Source organism: Argentina silus (assembly GCF_951799395.1).
Source record: "Argentina silus genome assembly, chromosome: Y".
NCBI lineage: Eukaryota > Metazoa > Chordata > Actinopteri > Argentiniformes > Argentinidae > Argentina > Argentina silus.
The window spans coordinates 46,919,859-46,936,008 of record NC_139654.1 but is presented as its reverse complement, the minus strand read 5'-3'; the positions used below and the strand labels follow the sequence as shown (position 1 = coordinate 46,936,008).

Below are 16,150 nucleotides of genomic sequence, written 5' to 3'. Positions count from 1 at the left end.
CGTAGTTCTGGGCTGATCCTCACCCTTCTCATGATCATCCTTACCCCACGAGGCGAGATCTTGCATGGAGCTCCAGGCCGAGGGCGATTGATGGTTATTTTGTATTTCTTCCATTTTCTAATAATTGCACCAACAGTTGTCTCCTTCTCACCAAGCTTTTTGCTGATGGTCTTGTAGCCCATTCCAGCCTTGTGCAGGTCTACAACTCTTACCCTGATGTCCTTTGAATGTTCTTTGGTCTTGCCCATGGTGGTGGAGAGGTTGGAATGGAAGAGATTGATTCTATTGACAGGTGTCTTTTATACCCATAACAAGCAGAGATTAGGAGTACTTTCTTAAAGTGACAGGAGTAATCTGTGTGCCTCATGGGCATATAACCGGTCTGTATGAGCCAGAATTCTTGCTGGTTTGTAGGGGATCAAATTCAAATCAATTTATAACTTTATATAATGTGTTTTTTCTGGACTTCTTTGTTGATATTCTGTCTCTATTTGTTCAAATAAAAGTACCATAATCATACCATAAAGTACCATCAAATAATTATTTCCCCCACTGTATAGGCCTAATATCTAGACCGTTGATGGGCACACTTGTTACTTGTCGCTTTCAGAACCCTGGACTGGGCTCGGGCTGTATATTCATATAGTTCCGTTAATTAGCCTAGCCTACTTTCCGTGATTTAATGTGACTTTTGTAGTGTGTTATAGCCTCTGCACTGATGATATTTATTTCACATTTAAAGAAATACAATTGATAAAACCTGATTAAACTTTCCTACAAGTTAACAATGTGCCGAATGCTTGTATTTTGATAAAACATGCAAGTTATTGAAGACACGTGTCTGTCTCATTTTTTTTACTTTGTTGCAGTATAGGCCACCTCAATGTAGCGTTCTGTGTCGCGCTGAAGCGTATGAAGTGTATTCAGTTATGGGGTTTACTGTACATACTTTTTCTCTGCACTGTTCCTGCTGCAGAGGATGCGTAAACGATTTTCCCATGTTGTTTTTTGGTTGTGGTCTGTGTTTATACATTTAGGCTATTAGTTGTATCCTACTTTTCAGTTTTACAAGTCAAATCTTATGACAGATGAGATGGCACTTCAAACGATAAAATGCAGGTACATTTTGATTACTGCTGCACTACGATACCCATAGATAGACCCAATACATTGGTAACTGCACTACTTATACAGCTCATATACTGCTTATACTGTTCATACTGCATTCTATATTTATTCTGCTTATAATGTTACTGTTAATACATATATTGCTTATACTGCACTACTTATACTGCTCATATACTGCTTATACTGCTCATATACTGCTTATACTGCACTACTTATACTGCTCATATATTGCTTATACTGCTCTACCTGTATATATTGTTCACATTGCACTCCTTTTGCACTTCTGGTTAGACGCTAACTACATTTCGTTGTCTCTGTACTTGTACTCTGCACAATGACAATAAAGTTGAATCTAATCTAACACCTATTCATTGTCATGTTTTGATGGCATATTGTTCATTCTCATGTTATGATTTAGTTTGTGATTATACACACGTTTTTAGCGTGATGATAGAGACCCACTACCAGACGAGTACAAAACATACACAAGTCACATGCAAATCCCTGCACTGCAGACGACAGACAACAACTGTCTCTGTACAACTAGTCCTGGACCTCCACTAATAGACAGATACAAAGAGAGCAGCATACAGTAGCAGCAGAGCCCAGAGGCGAGGCGAGGCAAGGCAAGTTTATTTATATAGCACATTTCATACACAGAGGCAATTCAAAGTGCTTTACGTAAAATAGATAAAAAGGAAAGAGCATGAAAAATTTTTTAGAATAAAAACGCATAAAAGACATAAAAAAAGAATAAAAGTCACAGTGCATTTTAGGGTCACAGTGCAATTATTAGCGCCAATTTAGTTTCAATTTAAGGCAAAAGCGAAGCCCTTTTTTTTTTTAAGCCCATTTTTGAAAGTAGCCAGTGTTGGGGCTTATCCTAGATCTATGTGTAACATAATAACTGAGAGACCTGCAGCAGGGCAGGTCCTCATCACTGGCTGTCTGCTTTGAGCTGGTTGTCGTTGGACTCCTGGCAGCGGGACAGCAGCTTGAGTTTGATGGGCCGTATGGGCATCAGAGTGTTCTGTAGGTCCATCTCAATGGGGATCTGGTGAGAGTTGACACACAGTTAAAGTATTGTAGCGAACGGCGGGGCAGAGCAGCTTGCCTTAAGCGGGTATCGAACTCGCAACCTTCCGCTTACAAACCGGCCGCGCTAGCCACAACACCAAGAGAGTTAACTCCCTTGGCGGAGCTGCTAACGGGCCTTACACAGGGTCGTTACAGTATGAAGGAACGAGTAAAACAGATGTCAGCGTTACACTATGAATGTTACCTAATACAGTGTCACTGTTACGTTCGGGTAGCATTGCACTATAAATTCAAATAAACTCAAACTCCTGGACAACGTCTCTTGGGTCGACATACATTAAAATGGCCCTATGAAGTCTCGAGGGAGTTTTGCAGAAATACAAATAGCTTTTTTTTTAAATCTCACACTTCCATCATTTAGTTACTAAATTTTAGTAGGTAGCCTATACTGAGGATGATTGGCGCCTAGTACTGAAAAATGCAATCTGGGAAATTAAATGGGGAGTACATACTCATGCAGTACGCAAGTACAGAATTGTAGTATGGGGGTTCAAACCCGGGTCTCCCATGTGGAAGACACAAACGCTACTATTAAGCCAAGAGGACATCCTCAAGGTCTGAGGGCGACACTTCAGTTTACATGTCTCAGGCAGGGCTACCTCATCACGCGAGTGTGATTCCAAAATCACCTCTGCTACATATAGAAACGCAACAAAGTCATAGGTACAAAATTATATTTACAATCATTGTATCATTATTTTGTCTCACCTCTGTCTCTTTGCAGACGGTGAAGTTGAACCTCTGTAGAATCTCCACCATCGCCAGTTTCATCAATACCAGAGCGAATCGCATCCCGATACAGTTCCGTGGGCCCAACCCGAACGGCATGTAGGTGTATGGGTCGATGCTCTCCTTGTTCTCCTTACTGAACCTACACACGGAGAGTTCAGAGGAGGAGGGGTTAAAGAACATATCAATTAAATCACAGTAATATGATGGTTATACATGGTTGAAGAAATCTGTTTGTGTTTGGTCGTCGCATTTAGGTTTGTTTTATGGTTGTTTGTGGAACACTGCTCTTATCGTTGCTGTTGTGATTGATATTGTGGTTGTGGTTAAGATGTGGCCCATTACCTCTCTGGTTTGAACTCCTCTGGGTCTTCCCACACATCGGGGTCACGGTGCAAGGTCCAGATGGGTAACATGACAACCATACCCTTGGGGATGGTGATGCCGCTGATCTCAACAGATTTCTTGGCGACTCTTTCAAGTCGATGGGGTACAACCTGAGAGACTCGTTGATCACGCTGTCTAGATAGTCCATCTGCATCAGAGCCTCGTACTGGATAGGAGCCTGAACAGGGATATTACACTCACATGAGCACTAGTGATTGGTCGTTCACGTAGCCGTAGCCCAGAACTAACTCTTTTTCGTCGCAAATCTGAAGAGCTGTTAGTTTTTTGTGTTCTTTTTTGGGGAAATGAACACAGTACTGTACTTATTCTAATCTGCATAGCCTAATTTCATGACACCCGCATACAGAACGCCATTACTTTCAATGTACGTGTGTAATAGAGACTTGCTTTTTTGTTGTACATGAATAAACAAAAAAATCGCTAAATAATGTTATCTTGATAGTTAGAAGAAAATACATTTAGATTCCACTGAACAATGTAAATGATAGATGTACACAAGGATCAATCAGAAGTCAAAATGCCACTAAACTGGGCTGCTTTTAGTGGATTGACTGCTTGGAATACTGAATGTGCTATAGTCTATTATTTCCTATCACAGTCGACAGACTACAAGAAAACTGTCAGGTGGTTCAAATGTGAATAACTTGGTATCCATTCCATTAACTGTGGCCGGGCAGCACCGAACAGCCCAGAGAACATTACCATGGTGCTTTTGAATATTAGGTCCCTATCTGGCAAAACCTTTATTGATCTTATCTCAGAGCGAAAGCTGCACTGTAATGTTTTTATCTGAAACCTGGCTAAACATGAATGCATGTCAGTCTATTAGAAGTAGGGAAAAAATATATTTTCGCTCCATTACTTATTTAGCCATGTCGCTGAGCAGATGAGAATTTCATGATGAATATGAATATGAATAGTACACCATCAACAGCTTCCTCCTGTGATAATGATTTAGTAACCAGCTTCAACACCAAACTAAGGGCAACTATCGACTCTGTAGCACCACTCAAACTGAAAAAGGCTGTGGCCAAATTTAAAAGAATTTGCAGAAAGTCTGAGCTGACAAAAACTGCAGGTCCACCTTGATATTCTTCGAGAGCATCTTTCTGCTTTTAATAAGGCAATAAAAAAAACGCCAAGCCGGATCATTTCTCAAAATTGATAATGAATCATAACAACTCAAACAGTGCTCTTTTCAACGATTGACAGCCTTATAAATCCCGCCCACAAGACACCTGGTGATCTGCTCTCCACCTACAAATGTGAGGAATTTGCAACATACTTCTGAGATAAGAGAAACAATATTAGGTGAGGAGGATCACTCAGGCAAGACCTGAAGATGTGTTTGATGACTTGTTACCCCACCTTCCACCACATGGAAGCACTATGAACTCTTTTGCAGTGGTCATACAGAAATGCTCAGCAAAGTGGGGGTCTGTTCATCTGCACCTAAAACTACCATGGTGAAACCCCTCCTGAAGAAAAGTAACTTAGACTCTTCAGTCCCTAGCGATTTTAGGCCAATCTCCAACCTTCCCTTTTTAAGCAAAAAAATTATAATTCTTGAAAAAAAGGTGTTCAAACTGTTAAATAATCTCCTTCTTCCCAACTGTACCTTTGACATGTTCCAATCTGGCTTTTGTGCCGATCATAGCACTGAGATAGCACTATGTTGTTAAGTTATTAACTAGGTTCTTAATGACCTTAGAATTAATTAATTAATGCTGATGCCAAAATGCTCTTTGTCCTTGTCCTGGTCAAACTGTCTGCACACTTAAAGACACTACTTACAGTAACACTAAGCACCAGGCAAAAAAACAAGGTGTTACCATTGACTCAGATCTTAATTTTGAAACCCATATCAAGAATGTGACTAAAACATATTTGTATCACTTAAAGAAGAGTAAGTAAGTTTGCCGGAAATCTGCCATCGTGGAGAAATTCTGTCTGAAGTTGTCCAAACAACAACATCCTCCCTAATAATAATATATCCCCCCGAAATGAACTTGCAGTGTTGGACATTAGCTGTTGTTTTTCTGCATGCGCACACGATTGGGAGAGGCAGCCACCAGAGAAAGGTCAGTCTACTCCCCTAGAACACCCCTGGCACTCACAACATGTTTATATGCAAACCGAATGTCAGGTAGGACACTGCATTTTAAAAAGCGTGTTTTCCGAACCAAAACAGCGTTCGTAAATGAAATATTTATTCATAAGGGATTTATTATAAGGGATCTTGTTCCCTGATCGCTACCGATTAAAGATAGTCATTACAACCGTTAGGAAGCTTTTAGAAAGCTTGAATATTACATGGACCTTTACAGAACACAGCTGTAAAGATGCAACCTTTCCTCTCCCAGGCTGACACTGAGAGACGAATGCATGCTTGTATTACTAGCAGCCTTGATTACTGTAACACTCTCTTGTCTGGTCGACCAAAGAAAGCTCTTGGCAAATGATACAAAATGCAGCAGCACGAGTCAGATGGAGAGCACATATCACACAAGTCTCTGCACTGATTACCTGTTAGTTTTATAATTTATTTTAAGATGATTGTATTAGTTTAGAAATCACTCTATGGTCATGCACACCACTGCATGTCAGACATGCTTTTAAGGTATATACCCTGTAGATCCCTCAGGTCCTCAGGTACTGGCCTTTTAAGTATTCTGAAGATTCCAACAACACCTATCTACTTCCTGTTTCAAATGAATAATACTGGGCAGAAGTCTGCACAGGGATGCTACAGACACATTAGCACACTGCAAAATACTGTCACCTATCTAACCATCTGTAGGAGTCTGCAGTGCACAGGGGTTACACACTCATCAGTACCCTCTAAAACACTGTCACTATCATATTTCCTGTTCCACATGAATAGTACTATATAGGAGTCTGCAGAGGGGTTACCTTGTTGGGAAACACAGTGTCTATCTCCTCCTGCAGCTTGGTCATGATGTGAGGGTTGGTTGCCAGATTGTAGGCCAGGAAGGACAGAGAGCTACTGGTGGTCTCATAGCCAGCAAAGATGAACATCATTGCCTGGGACAAGATCTCGTGGTCACTCAATCCTATGATGATGGAGAGAGGGGGAGAATGAGAGGGAGGAGAGGGAGAGTGGGAGAAATGGGGTGGTAGGTGTGAGAAAGGGACGAAGTAGAGTATTTCCACGGTGTGTTTGTAGGTATAGGTGTTTGAGGCAGGTACTGTATGTGTGTGTTAGATGCTAGTATACAGTGTGTGTGTGTGTGTGTGTGTGTGTGTGTGTGTGTGTGTGTGTGTGTGTGTTTAAGGCAGGCACCTTTACTCTGCTCCTCTCCCTTTGAGTTGCTGTCTTTCTGCGAGTCTATCATCAGCTGCAGGAAATCTACCCGACTCTGGAAGCAGGCTTACGTCAGATCAAAATCACATGAGAACTACCAGATGCTACCAAATCTCTACAATTGTATTACACAATACTGGCTGAAGATCGTATATTTGATCAGTTATATTTACATACCTTCCTGGTGCTAGCCACGCGATTGGACTTGATCTTCTGAAAGACAGCGTAGAAGAAATCTGTGACCGAGGCAGGGAATAGGGATACCTCCATGTTTGCCATAACAGGACCCATGAAGGGGAAGAATGCTGGATGGACAGGAAATGCCACGGTTACAAACAGGAACAGGAAATACCATGATACGTGACTCCAATCCTATTCAATGCACAGCCCTGTCCAGAAACAACTCCTAGGCTCTATCCCTAGACACTTCTGTATCCAATCCACTCAGATCTCCAAGTGTCCAGCATTTAGGAACTAGAGGTTGGTTCTGGACACGGCCCATGTGTTTGTCAAATGAGTAGAGCGCAAACCATTGGCAGTGTGGTTTATGTCAGTCTAATCAATGAAATCAATAGCTTCATTTATTAAGCACAAAATGACTGAAAGCTATATGGGGGCAGTTGTACCGACTGTGAGGAACAGTGGGCTGAAGATGTCAAACTTGAGCATTTTCTTGAAGTTGGTCACTGTAACAATGTCCGATGGTACACAGAGGCAGACGCAGCGTTTACGTTGAGGGAACAACTTTCCCGTTTATTCATACAGGGCGTTTTAACTGTTCGTTGGGACTTTCCCGTCCCCGCTTTCCAGCCTTTCCACGCTCAGGCGACTTTCCAGTCGACGTTCGCTCTACTGTCAGCCTGTCTCGCCGTCTCCAGCTTAGCTCGTCTACTGAAATGGCAGAAGCACACACACATCTTAAACATTCGCCGGCGAGACTTAATTCGCAGCAGGTGTGCAACAAAAGTCTCGCCGACACAACCCCGGCCACGGTCCTGTAGCTCCCTCTACAGGCCGAACGCTGCATGTCCCCCCACAGTCACAAAGGGGTCGGAGGGGTTGTGGAGGGAGTCGATGTCGACACTGAATGAAGTACTGACGACCACATCCATACTGTATGGTCCAAAGAACCTGGAACACAACCACACAATCTCTGACCACCAGAACCACAACCACAAAATTAAAGGGGGAGTTCACTGAAATTACAAATTCACCTTATCGTCTCGGAGATAAATACTCACTCCTTTAGTTCAATGGGCTCATCGTTATCAGCCGTCTTCTTCAGATTGCTGACCAAGTTACCAGAGTGCTGCTTCATGATCCTGAGCATCTGAGTTGGGAAGGATACATGGAAAAATATCATGATTGATACGTGGATTAATATGTGCAAAACATATATTAATATCATGTTTGAAACAGGAATTATTTTAATGTTTATATAGCCTGAGAATATACATCCATACAGGATACATTATGTATATAGTCAAAGAATAAGTGACTCCAAAGATGAACTATTATTCTATACTACTTATCGAAGATAAGATCAAATATACTTTATTGTCCCGGATGAAAATTTGTCTTGGATTAATTAATTAAAGTTGCTGCTTCACACAACAACAAACAACAATGAATACACACTATACACATAGTACAAATCACACACACACTCTCACACACTCTCACACACACACACACACACACACACACACACACACACACACACGCGTCAGAGTTGTTAGTCATTCATTTATTTGTGTTGTATAAAGGAATGAATGAAAGAAGGAGAGGAGAGATGGGACTGTACCTCTTTGATCCGCCCACTGGTGAAGGAGGGAGACAGGACACTGCGGATCCGTCTCCATGCATCATCCTCAGCGATAAACACGGCGTCATACAGAGGCCCGTTGAGATAGATATTCTAGAAAAATTATTATTATTATATACTGCAAGATTAACCTAATATTAATAATGCTATAATAACAATGATATTATCTATTTAAGGAGCCCTTATGTTTTTTTCCCCATACAACAACTTCAATTTAGCGTATTACCCTCCTGTTAGTGAAAAGGGAGTAGCATTCCTTGATGAGGATGGTTTTGATCATGGCTGTGTCCATGATACACAGGATGGGCTGACGGCCATCATAGATCCTACAGACCAGCAAAAACAAAGATAGTTAGATATACACTCACAGAGCACTTTATGAGGAACACTATACTAATACTGGGTAGGGCCTCCCTTTGCTCTCAAAACAGCCTCAATTCTTCGTGGCATTGATTCCACAAGATGTTGGAAACATTCCTTTGAGATTCTGGTCCATGATGACATGATTGCATCACTCAATTCCTGCAGATTTTTCAGGTTCACTTTCAAGATGTGAATCTCCCGTTCTACCACATCCCAAAGGTGTTCTATTGGATTCAGATCCTGGGAAGGCCACTGAAGAACACTGAACTCATTGTCATGTTCATGAAACCAGTTTAAGACAACTTTTGCTTTGTGACATGGTGCATTATCATGCTGGAAGTAGCCATTAGAAGATGGGTCAATTGTGGCCATGAAGGGATGCACATGGTCAGCAACAATACTCAAATAGGCTGTGGCAGTCAAGCGGATATATACCGTAGATAGAGACAGACAGACCCATCACAGATCCTGCACTCTTAGAAAAAAAGTGCTACCTAGAACCAAAAAGGGTTCTTCTTCTACTCTCCCTTTGAAGAAACCTTTTGGGTTCCATGTAGAACCCTTTTCCACAGAAGGTTATACAGTACCGTGCGAAAGTAATGGGACAGTGAAGCATTTTTTCTTCTTTTTGGAGTTGAAATGAGAACGTAGAGATTCTCATCTTTTATTTGATGTTATTTGTGTACATATTGGTTTATTATTCAGAAACATTTTTATGCATAATCCCCCTATTTCAGGCTACACAAAAGTGATAGGACAATTGGCTTGACAGGTGTGTTCGTCAGGTGTGTTCCATCACATAATTTGTGCAGTCTGCTATTGGTGTCTTGTCAACATGAGGACCAAAGAGATGTTATTGAAAGTCAGGGAAGCCATTATGATGCTGAAATATCAGAAAAAAATGAAACATAGCCAAAACCTTAAACCTACCAAAATCAACAGTTTGGAACTTCATTAAAAGGAAAGAAAGCACTGGTGAGCTAAGAAATCGCAAATGGCAAGGAAGACTTCCAGTGGATAACCAAAAAATGCTCACCATAATTAAAAAAACAAAACAAAAAAAAACTGCCCCATAGATTAGGAACACTCTCCAGGAGGTAGGCGTCAATGAGTCAGAGACTACCATCCGCAGAAGACTTCACCAGCAGAACTACAGAGGCTACACTGCAAGGTGCAAACCACTACTTAGCCACAAAAACAGGCTGGCCAGGTTACGGTTTGCTAAAAAGTACCTAAAAGAGCCTGCAGAGTTCTGGAAAAACATGTACCAGAGTGATGGCAAGTGTAAAGTGTGGAGAAAAAAAGGAACTGCCCAATATCCACAGCATCCCACATCATCTGTGAAATATGGGGGAGGGGGTGTTATGGCTTGGGCATGTATGGCTTCCACTGTAACTGGCTCACTTGTCTCCTTTGATGAAGATGAATTCAGAAGTGTTCAGAAACATCTTGTCAGTCCAAGTACAACTTAATTGCTTAATTGCTCCAAACTCATTGGACGGCATTTCACCATACAGCAGGACAATGACCCAAAACATACTGCCATAGCAACTAGGAAATTATTCAGGGCCAAAAAGTGAATCCTATAGAATCCTATAGAACATTCATTTAATTTGCTGAAGAGGAGGGCAAAACATCCTAAAAAAACAAACAACAATCGCTGCAATATAGGTCTGGCAGAGCATTACCAGAGAAGATACCCAGCGTCTGGTTGGGTCAATGGGTCACAGACTTTTGCACTTTTGCATACAAATACATGTTTAGTATTTGGGGACCAAATACTAAACATGAGTGCTTAATTTGGACATTTGCATAATGCAAAAGAAGAAAAAATGCTTGTCCCATTACTTACGCAGGGCACTGCAAATGGAACCCATAAGAGTTATTCAACCAAAGAATCCATTTAGAACCCTTTTTTTCTTTATTTTTTTAATTACATTTTTGCCCTTTCAATGACATGGAGGGAAGACACAATCACTTCCGATTTGAATTCTGACGTGTCGTGGCTCCTCTTTATTCATGCAGTTTGAGACGTGCTCAGAGGCAATATAGGAGCCTCAACCAATGAGAATCCAGGATGTTGTCAAACATTGGCAACGCACAAGTTGTGTTTGGGACCATACTACAGAATACTTAAAAGCTTAAAACTTAAATCGCTCAATAACAGATTCAAATTATTAATGTGGAAGCATGAAATTGTTGCTTGGGCAGTGTACTTGCATCAAGACAGATCATTTGTCTTGGTGTATGAGACCATTTCGTCGGTTGGATCGTCTGTGTTTGTGAAAATCGCACAGTGTCCGCCTGGTTTAAGAGTGTATACTGTAGACACTGAGAGATACATATATCCATCATAGTTAACAATAACCAGGATCAGTTTAGCAGACTCACCCCCACAGTTTCCCATATTTCTGGAATCAAAATTGGTGAAACCACCCTGGGAACAAAAAAACGAAACAAAAAAATAGCCAGTTCATAAATGCTTGTCATAAACCTGAATTATGGCTTAGTCTATGATGGCCCTTTTCCACTACAGACCGGCTCCCACTCCTCTCTTTTCGTTTTCGTTCAAAAGCTTTATTGCCCATTTTTCTGGGTAAAACAATTCATATTCAGCTCCCATGGCTTTCACCACAACAACACACATCATGGATGAGTCTACAATGTTGTTGTTTATGGGCTTAATCTCTACAAACCTTCTTATATCCCATTATCGTCCCGAGGAAAGGGATGGGTTTAGGACCAGGAATGCCTAGTTTTTTTAATATTCCATATGGCCAGTATCCATACCTGGTCAGAACAAATATAAATCAACAATCTGACTTGAAACAAAAGCAAAACGATCAAGTCATAGGTATCATTGAAACTGTTAGATAACTGTAATTATCAATACTATCATTTGTATGTATTATCACAACTAACTAACTAACAAATAATATTTTTTATTAAAACTTCTTACACTACGATCAGAGTGATGAGTAAGGCAAGGAGAGTTCATGTCTCGGTGGAGAAGTACGGAAGGTAAACCATATTTACAGGTTCAATCGCTTCTTCTGAGTAACCCCGGACACGTCTGCTGAAGTGATTATTTTATCCCGTCATGACACCTGTGTTTCAGATCATGAAACACAGGCGAAAGAGTATGTGAGAGGTGAAGTTGAAGCCATGGCTAGTGAATGATTGAAAGGGGATCCCTGCGCAGAGGGCAACACTCAGTGATGTTATTGTCGGCCTTTATCTTAACATCCTGCTAATAGTTGCTGCCTGTTTGATCCCTATCGGGTTTTAATAGTTTGCAGACCCATTGATTCAAGAAGGACTATGGGGCAAATATTTTTGGCCAAATATTTTCTTTCGAGTAATACTGAATTTTACATATTTGAACTCCTCTAAAAATGTGTTATGTTCTTTACATGTATGCACTTGTTTTATATCATTGGCTCCTAAAAACAGTATTTCAAAATACTAGTTCAAAACACATCACATATTACAGTAATGAAGCAACTGATTAACATGAATACAGTGCTCTTCATAAGTATTGGAAAGAGGAAGCATTTTCTGTTCTTTTAGCTCTACACTTGGATTTGAAATCAAACAAATATTATGGGGTCAAAGTAGAGATTCTCAACTTTAATTCAATGGGTTTTTAAAAAAACATTTGTAAACATACTCCCACTATTTCAGGGCTTCAAAAGTATCATATAATGTCCAAATAAAGTACTAATGTTTCGTATTAGGTCAACAATCTGCCTGAAGTCTGCGACCCCACCAGGCACTATCCACTATCCACTATCCACTATCCACTCATCTTTAGAAAATCATTGACATTTCCACATGGTATTGTGTCATAGAGTAGCTTCCCTACAGCAATATTATCTTGACATTGGGATCCTTTGTCCAAACCATATTTCAGGGTGTATGTTTGGTTGCAGGGGCCCAGGCTGTGCTCTCTGACTGCTCCAACTGTAGTAGACCCTGCAGTGAGGAAGAGGTCAACATGCTGCAGTACCGTCAGCCAATCACACACAAGAACCAACAGATCGCCAAGACCTCCATTGCACCATGCACGCACGCACACACACACACACACACACACACACACACACACACACACACACACACACACACAAACACTGTCTCAACAGCCCCTTCCTTCACTCTCACTCTCTCTCTCTGTAGGTGGGTCAGGCTGCGTATTCAGCCTCTAAGGGGGGTATTGTTGGGATGACTCTACCCATCGCCCGAGACCTGGCACCCATGGACATCTGTGTGGTCACCATCGCACCCAGTCAGTAAACACACACACATACATACGCACTCTTTCACACACTCCTCCCCCCCCCCTTCCTCTCCATATCAGACAACCTCTCTCTCCCTCTCCTTAGGTTCTGTTCTCCACTCCTCTCCTGGCGGGTTAACCTGAGAAGGTGCGTTCATTCCTGGCCCGCCAAGTGCTCTTCCCCTCGCGCCTGGGAGACCCTGCAGAGTTTGCCGACCTGGTGACATCACTGGCTGAGAACCCCATGATCAATGGAGAGGTCATCAAACTGGATGGAGCTATCCGCATGCAGCCCTGAGAGAGAGTGAGTGTGTGTGTGTGTGTGTGTGTGTGTGTGTGTGTGTGTGTGTGTGTGTGTGTGTGTCTGTGTGTGATCCAAGGTATACCACTGTGACAGCTCCGATGTGTGTGTGCATGTGAGGTGTGTGTTCATGTCTGGTACTCCAAGCGCTGCTGTACTGTACGCTCCATGCAGTTTTGTTTTGTTTTGTAAACTGATCCAGTAATAAACTTCTAATGAGTCTGAGTCTCTCCTCCTCTGTGTCTGTGTAAAGTGAGTTCAGTAGGAGCTAATAGGACAAATGAAACAAGAATGAGCCTTATGAGGCAAGTGTACCTTCATTTGTCCTATTAGAAGTGAATAGAACGCCTGGACACAGGAAATGCTAAATGCTAAAGCTCTCATAACATCACACCTGCACCAGTGTGTAGCTTTATGTACATGTCATCCACAACATTTGAGTGAAGGGAAAGGGACACATTTCTTTTGGAATGGAAAGGAGTCGAGGTACAGTATCTTGGTATACACACGTTTGCTCCAGTTTTGTACCCATTGACTGTGACCCTGTTTGTGTAAGAGGCTAGGGCTGACCCATTCTGATTCAAGATGTTTGTGTAAAAAAGGTATTTATTGCATATATTGTCCACTAAAAAGCAGATGATGGTACAAGTGTAAGGGACCAAGTGCTCCAACCTCAGTCTAGCCTGAAGATCATTCCATATCTGAGGAGCACAGCAGCTAAAAAGTTCTTCTCAATTCTGTAATCACTTGTAGCACATTAAATAGTAACAAGCTGCAAGTTTGATCGCCACTAAGTCGCCATAAAAGCAATGATGTGAGGTAAAATGGGAGTTTTAAAAGAACTGCTTCATATACAGATGAAATCCAATGATAAGCCCTTCTCAACGTCAAAGAATCCCAACCCACAGACTGATACAAAAGACAATGGTGGGTACAGAAAACATGCCTACAAATGAACTGCAGAGCAGAGTGATAAATCGGGTCTAGTGGTTTAAGAATTGAGGCTGTCGTGTGATTTTAAATTGTGTCACCATAATCACGGACAGGGAGGAGCATTGCCAAGACAATCTTCCTCCTATTATCAAAGGTGAAGCAAGACATTTCTTTACAAAACAAGTACAAGTCTAACTCACAAACTCTTGATCACTTTTTCAACATGTATTTTAAAAGTGTATCATCTATGTAAATGCCCAGGTACTTATAATGGGGAACTTGTTCAGTTTGGGTTCTTTTCAGGGTACAAATATGTTGATCATTGTAATCAATATTATGGCATATAGAGAAAAACATAACAGACCTCATGCATACCTCTTCAAATTAAGGTTTACCCAGATTGTTTCTAATCTAACCCATGTGCATACATGTGCCATGTTTTTTCTTCCTCAACTTGTAAATGTAAAAAACACAAACACCACCACTTTGTCTTTTTGTGGTGTTAGGAATACAGACCTCACAGATAAAAATGTTTTGATAAAGGTCATAAACCGAAACGTCGACACAATAAATAAGCAGAGGTAACAATCGTGTGTGCAGGAGTATTCATTTTTTACATACCTTTTCTTCCTAAACTCATCATCACTAAACATAGTTTACAGCTATGCAACTTGTAAAATACAGCATTTCAAACATGACACACAGTTTGCCTTTGAATATGACTTTAATGAAAGAGAATTGAAACGGCAAGTGTAGTTATAGTGGTAGTATGCAGGGTAGTTATTGTGGTAGTAAGTTTGGGATAGTTGTGGATTTCCAGAATTGTCTCTGTGTTGAAATATCTGAAAGAGAAAAATTGTCTTATCATTTGTATAGATAAAATCTAAATTATTTTGAGGTGATTTGAGAAGCCAAAATGATCATGCTTAGAATGCACTGTAAGCAGATAATGGAGGGCATACCTGTATTTTGTTTCCCTTTATGGAAAGCCCTCTCCATGCTCTCTCTGGCAAACTCCAGGTTCGCCGCCATTACTCTTTTCTTTTCAGTCTTCTCCTTCTCTCTCTCCATTTCTGTCTTCATCCTCTTCACGACATCTTCTGTAATCTTTGTCATCAACTCTTTCACTTCCCTCTCCCTCCTTTCCACCATATTATTTATCATCCCATCCATCTCTTCTCTCATGCGTTTAACGTCATCTTCTTTCTCCTTCAGGATTTTCTCCATCTCTTTCTCGACCACTTCTACTCTCTTCATTGCCTCCAACTCCTTTTTCACCCATTCAATATCCTTTTCTTTCTCCTGTTCATTCCTGTTTCTCTGTCTCTCCTCCTCTGCCCATTTCATCACCTCCATCCTCTCTTTCACTTGTTTCACCTCCATTTCTTTCTCCTCCAGGATTCTCTCCATCTCTTTCTCGGCCTCCTCTACTCTCTTCATCGCCTCCAACTCCTTTCTCATCCATTCAAAATCCTTTTCTTTCTCCTTCTCACTCCTGTCTCTCTCTCTCTCCTCCTCTGCCCATTTCATCACCTCCATCCTCTTTTTCACTTGTTTCACCTCCATTTCTTTCTCCTCCAGGATTCTCTCCATCTCTTCTACTGTCTTCATACCCGCCTCCATCTCCTTTCTCATCCCTTCAATATCATTTTCTTTCTCCTTCTCAATCTTCTCCATCTCCCTCTCCATCTCTGTCTTCATCCACTTCACGACATCTTCTGTAATCTTTCTCATCTCCTCTTCCACTTCACTCTCCCTCCT

General features: G+C 41.3%; 2 pseudogenes across 2 annotated transcripts in view; both read right to left on the bottom strand.

Moving 5' to 3' along the window:
* The window catches only part of LOC310823683 (cytochrome P450 3A27-like), a 34,408-nt pseudogene extending 27,450 nt beyond the window's left edge, over window positions 1-6,958 (bottom strand). The window contains exons 1-5 of the transcript in view: window positions 6,866-6,958; window positions 6,668-6,743; window positions 6,277-6,437; window positions 3,301-3,520; window positions 2,935-3,097 (exon numbers count right to left, since the gene is read on the bottom strand). The product of the transcript in view is annotated as a cytochrome P450 3A27-like (transcript). The remainder of the gene's footprint in view (window positions 1-2,934; window positions 3,098-3,300; window positions 3,521-6,276; window positions 6,438-6,667; window positions 6,744-6,865) is intronic.
* The window catches only part of LOC310824158 (cytochrome P450 3A27-like), a 94,401-nt pseudogene extending 82,495 nt beyond the window's left edge, over window positions 1-11,906 (bottom strand). Inside the window, exons 1-2 of the transcript in view lie at window positions 11,836-11,906; window positions 11,573-11,666 (exon numbers count right to left, since the gene is read on the bottom strand). The product of the transcript in view is annotated as a cytochrome P450 3A27-like (transcript). The remainder of the gene's footprint in view (window positions 1-11,572; window positions 11,667-11,835) is intronic.
* Between the last annotated feature and the right edge of the window lie 4,244 nt (window positions 11,907-16,150).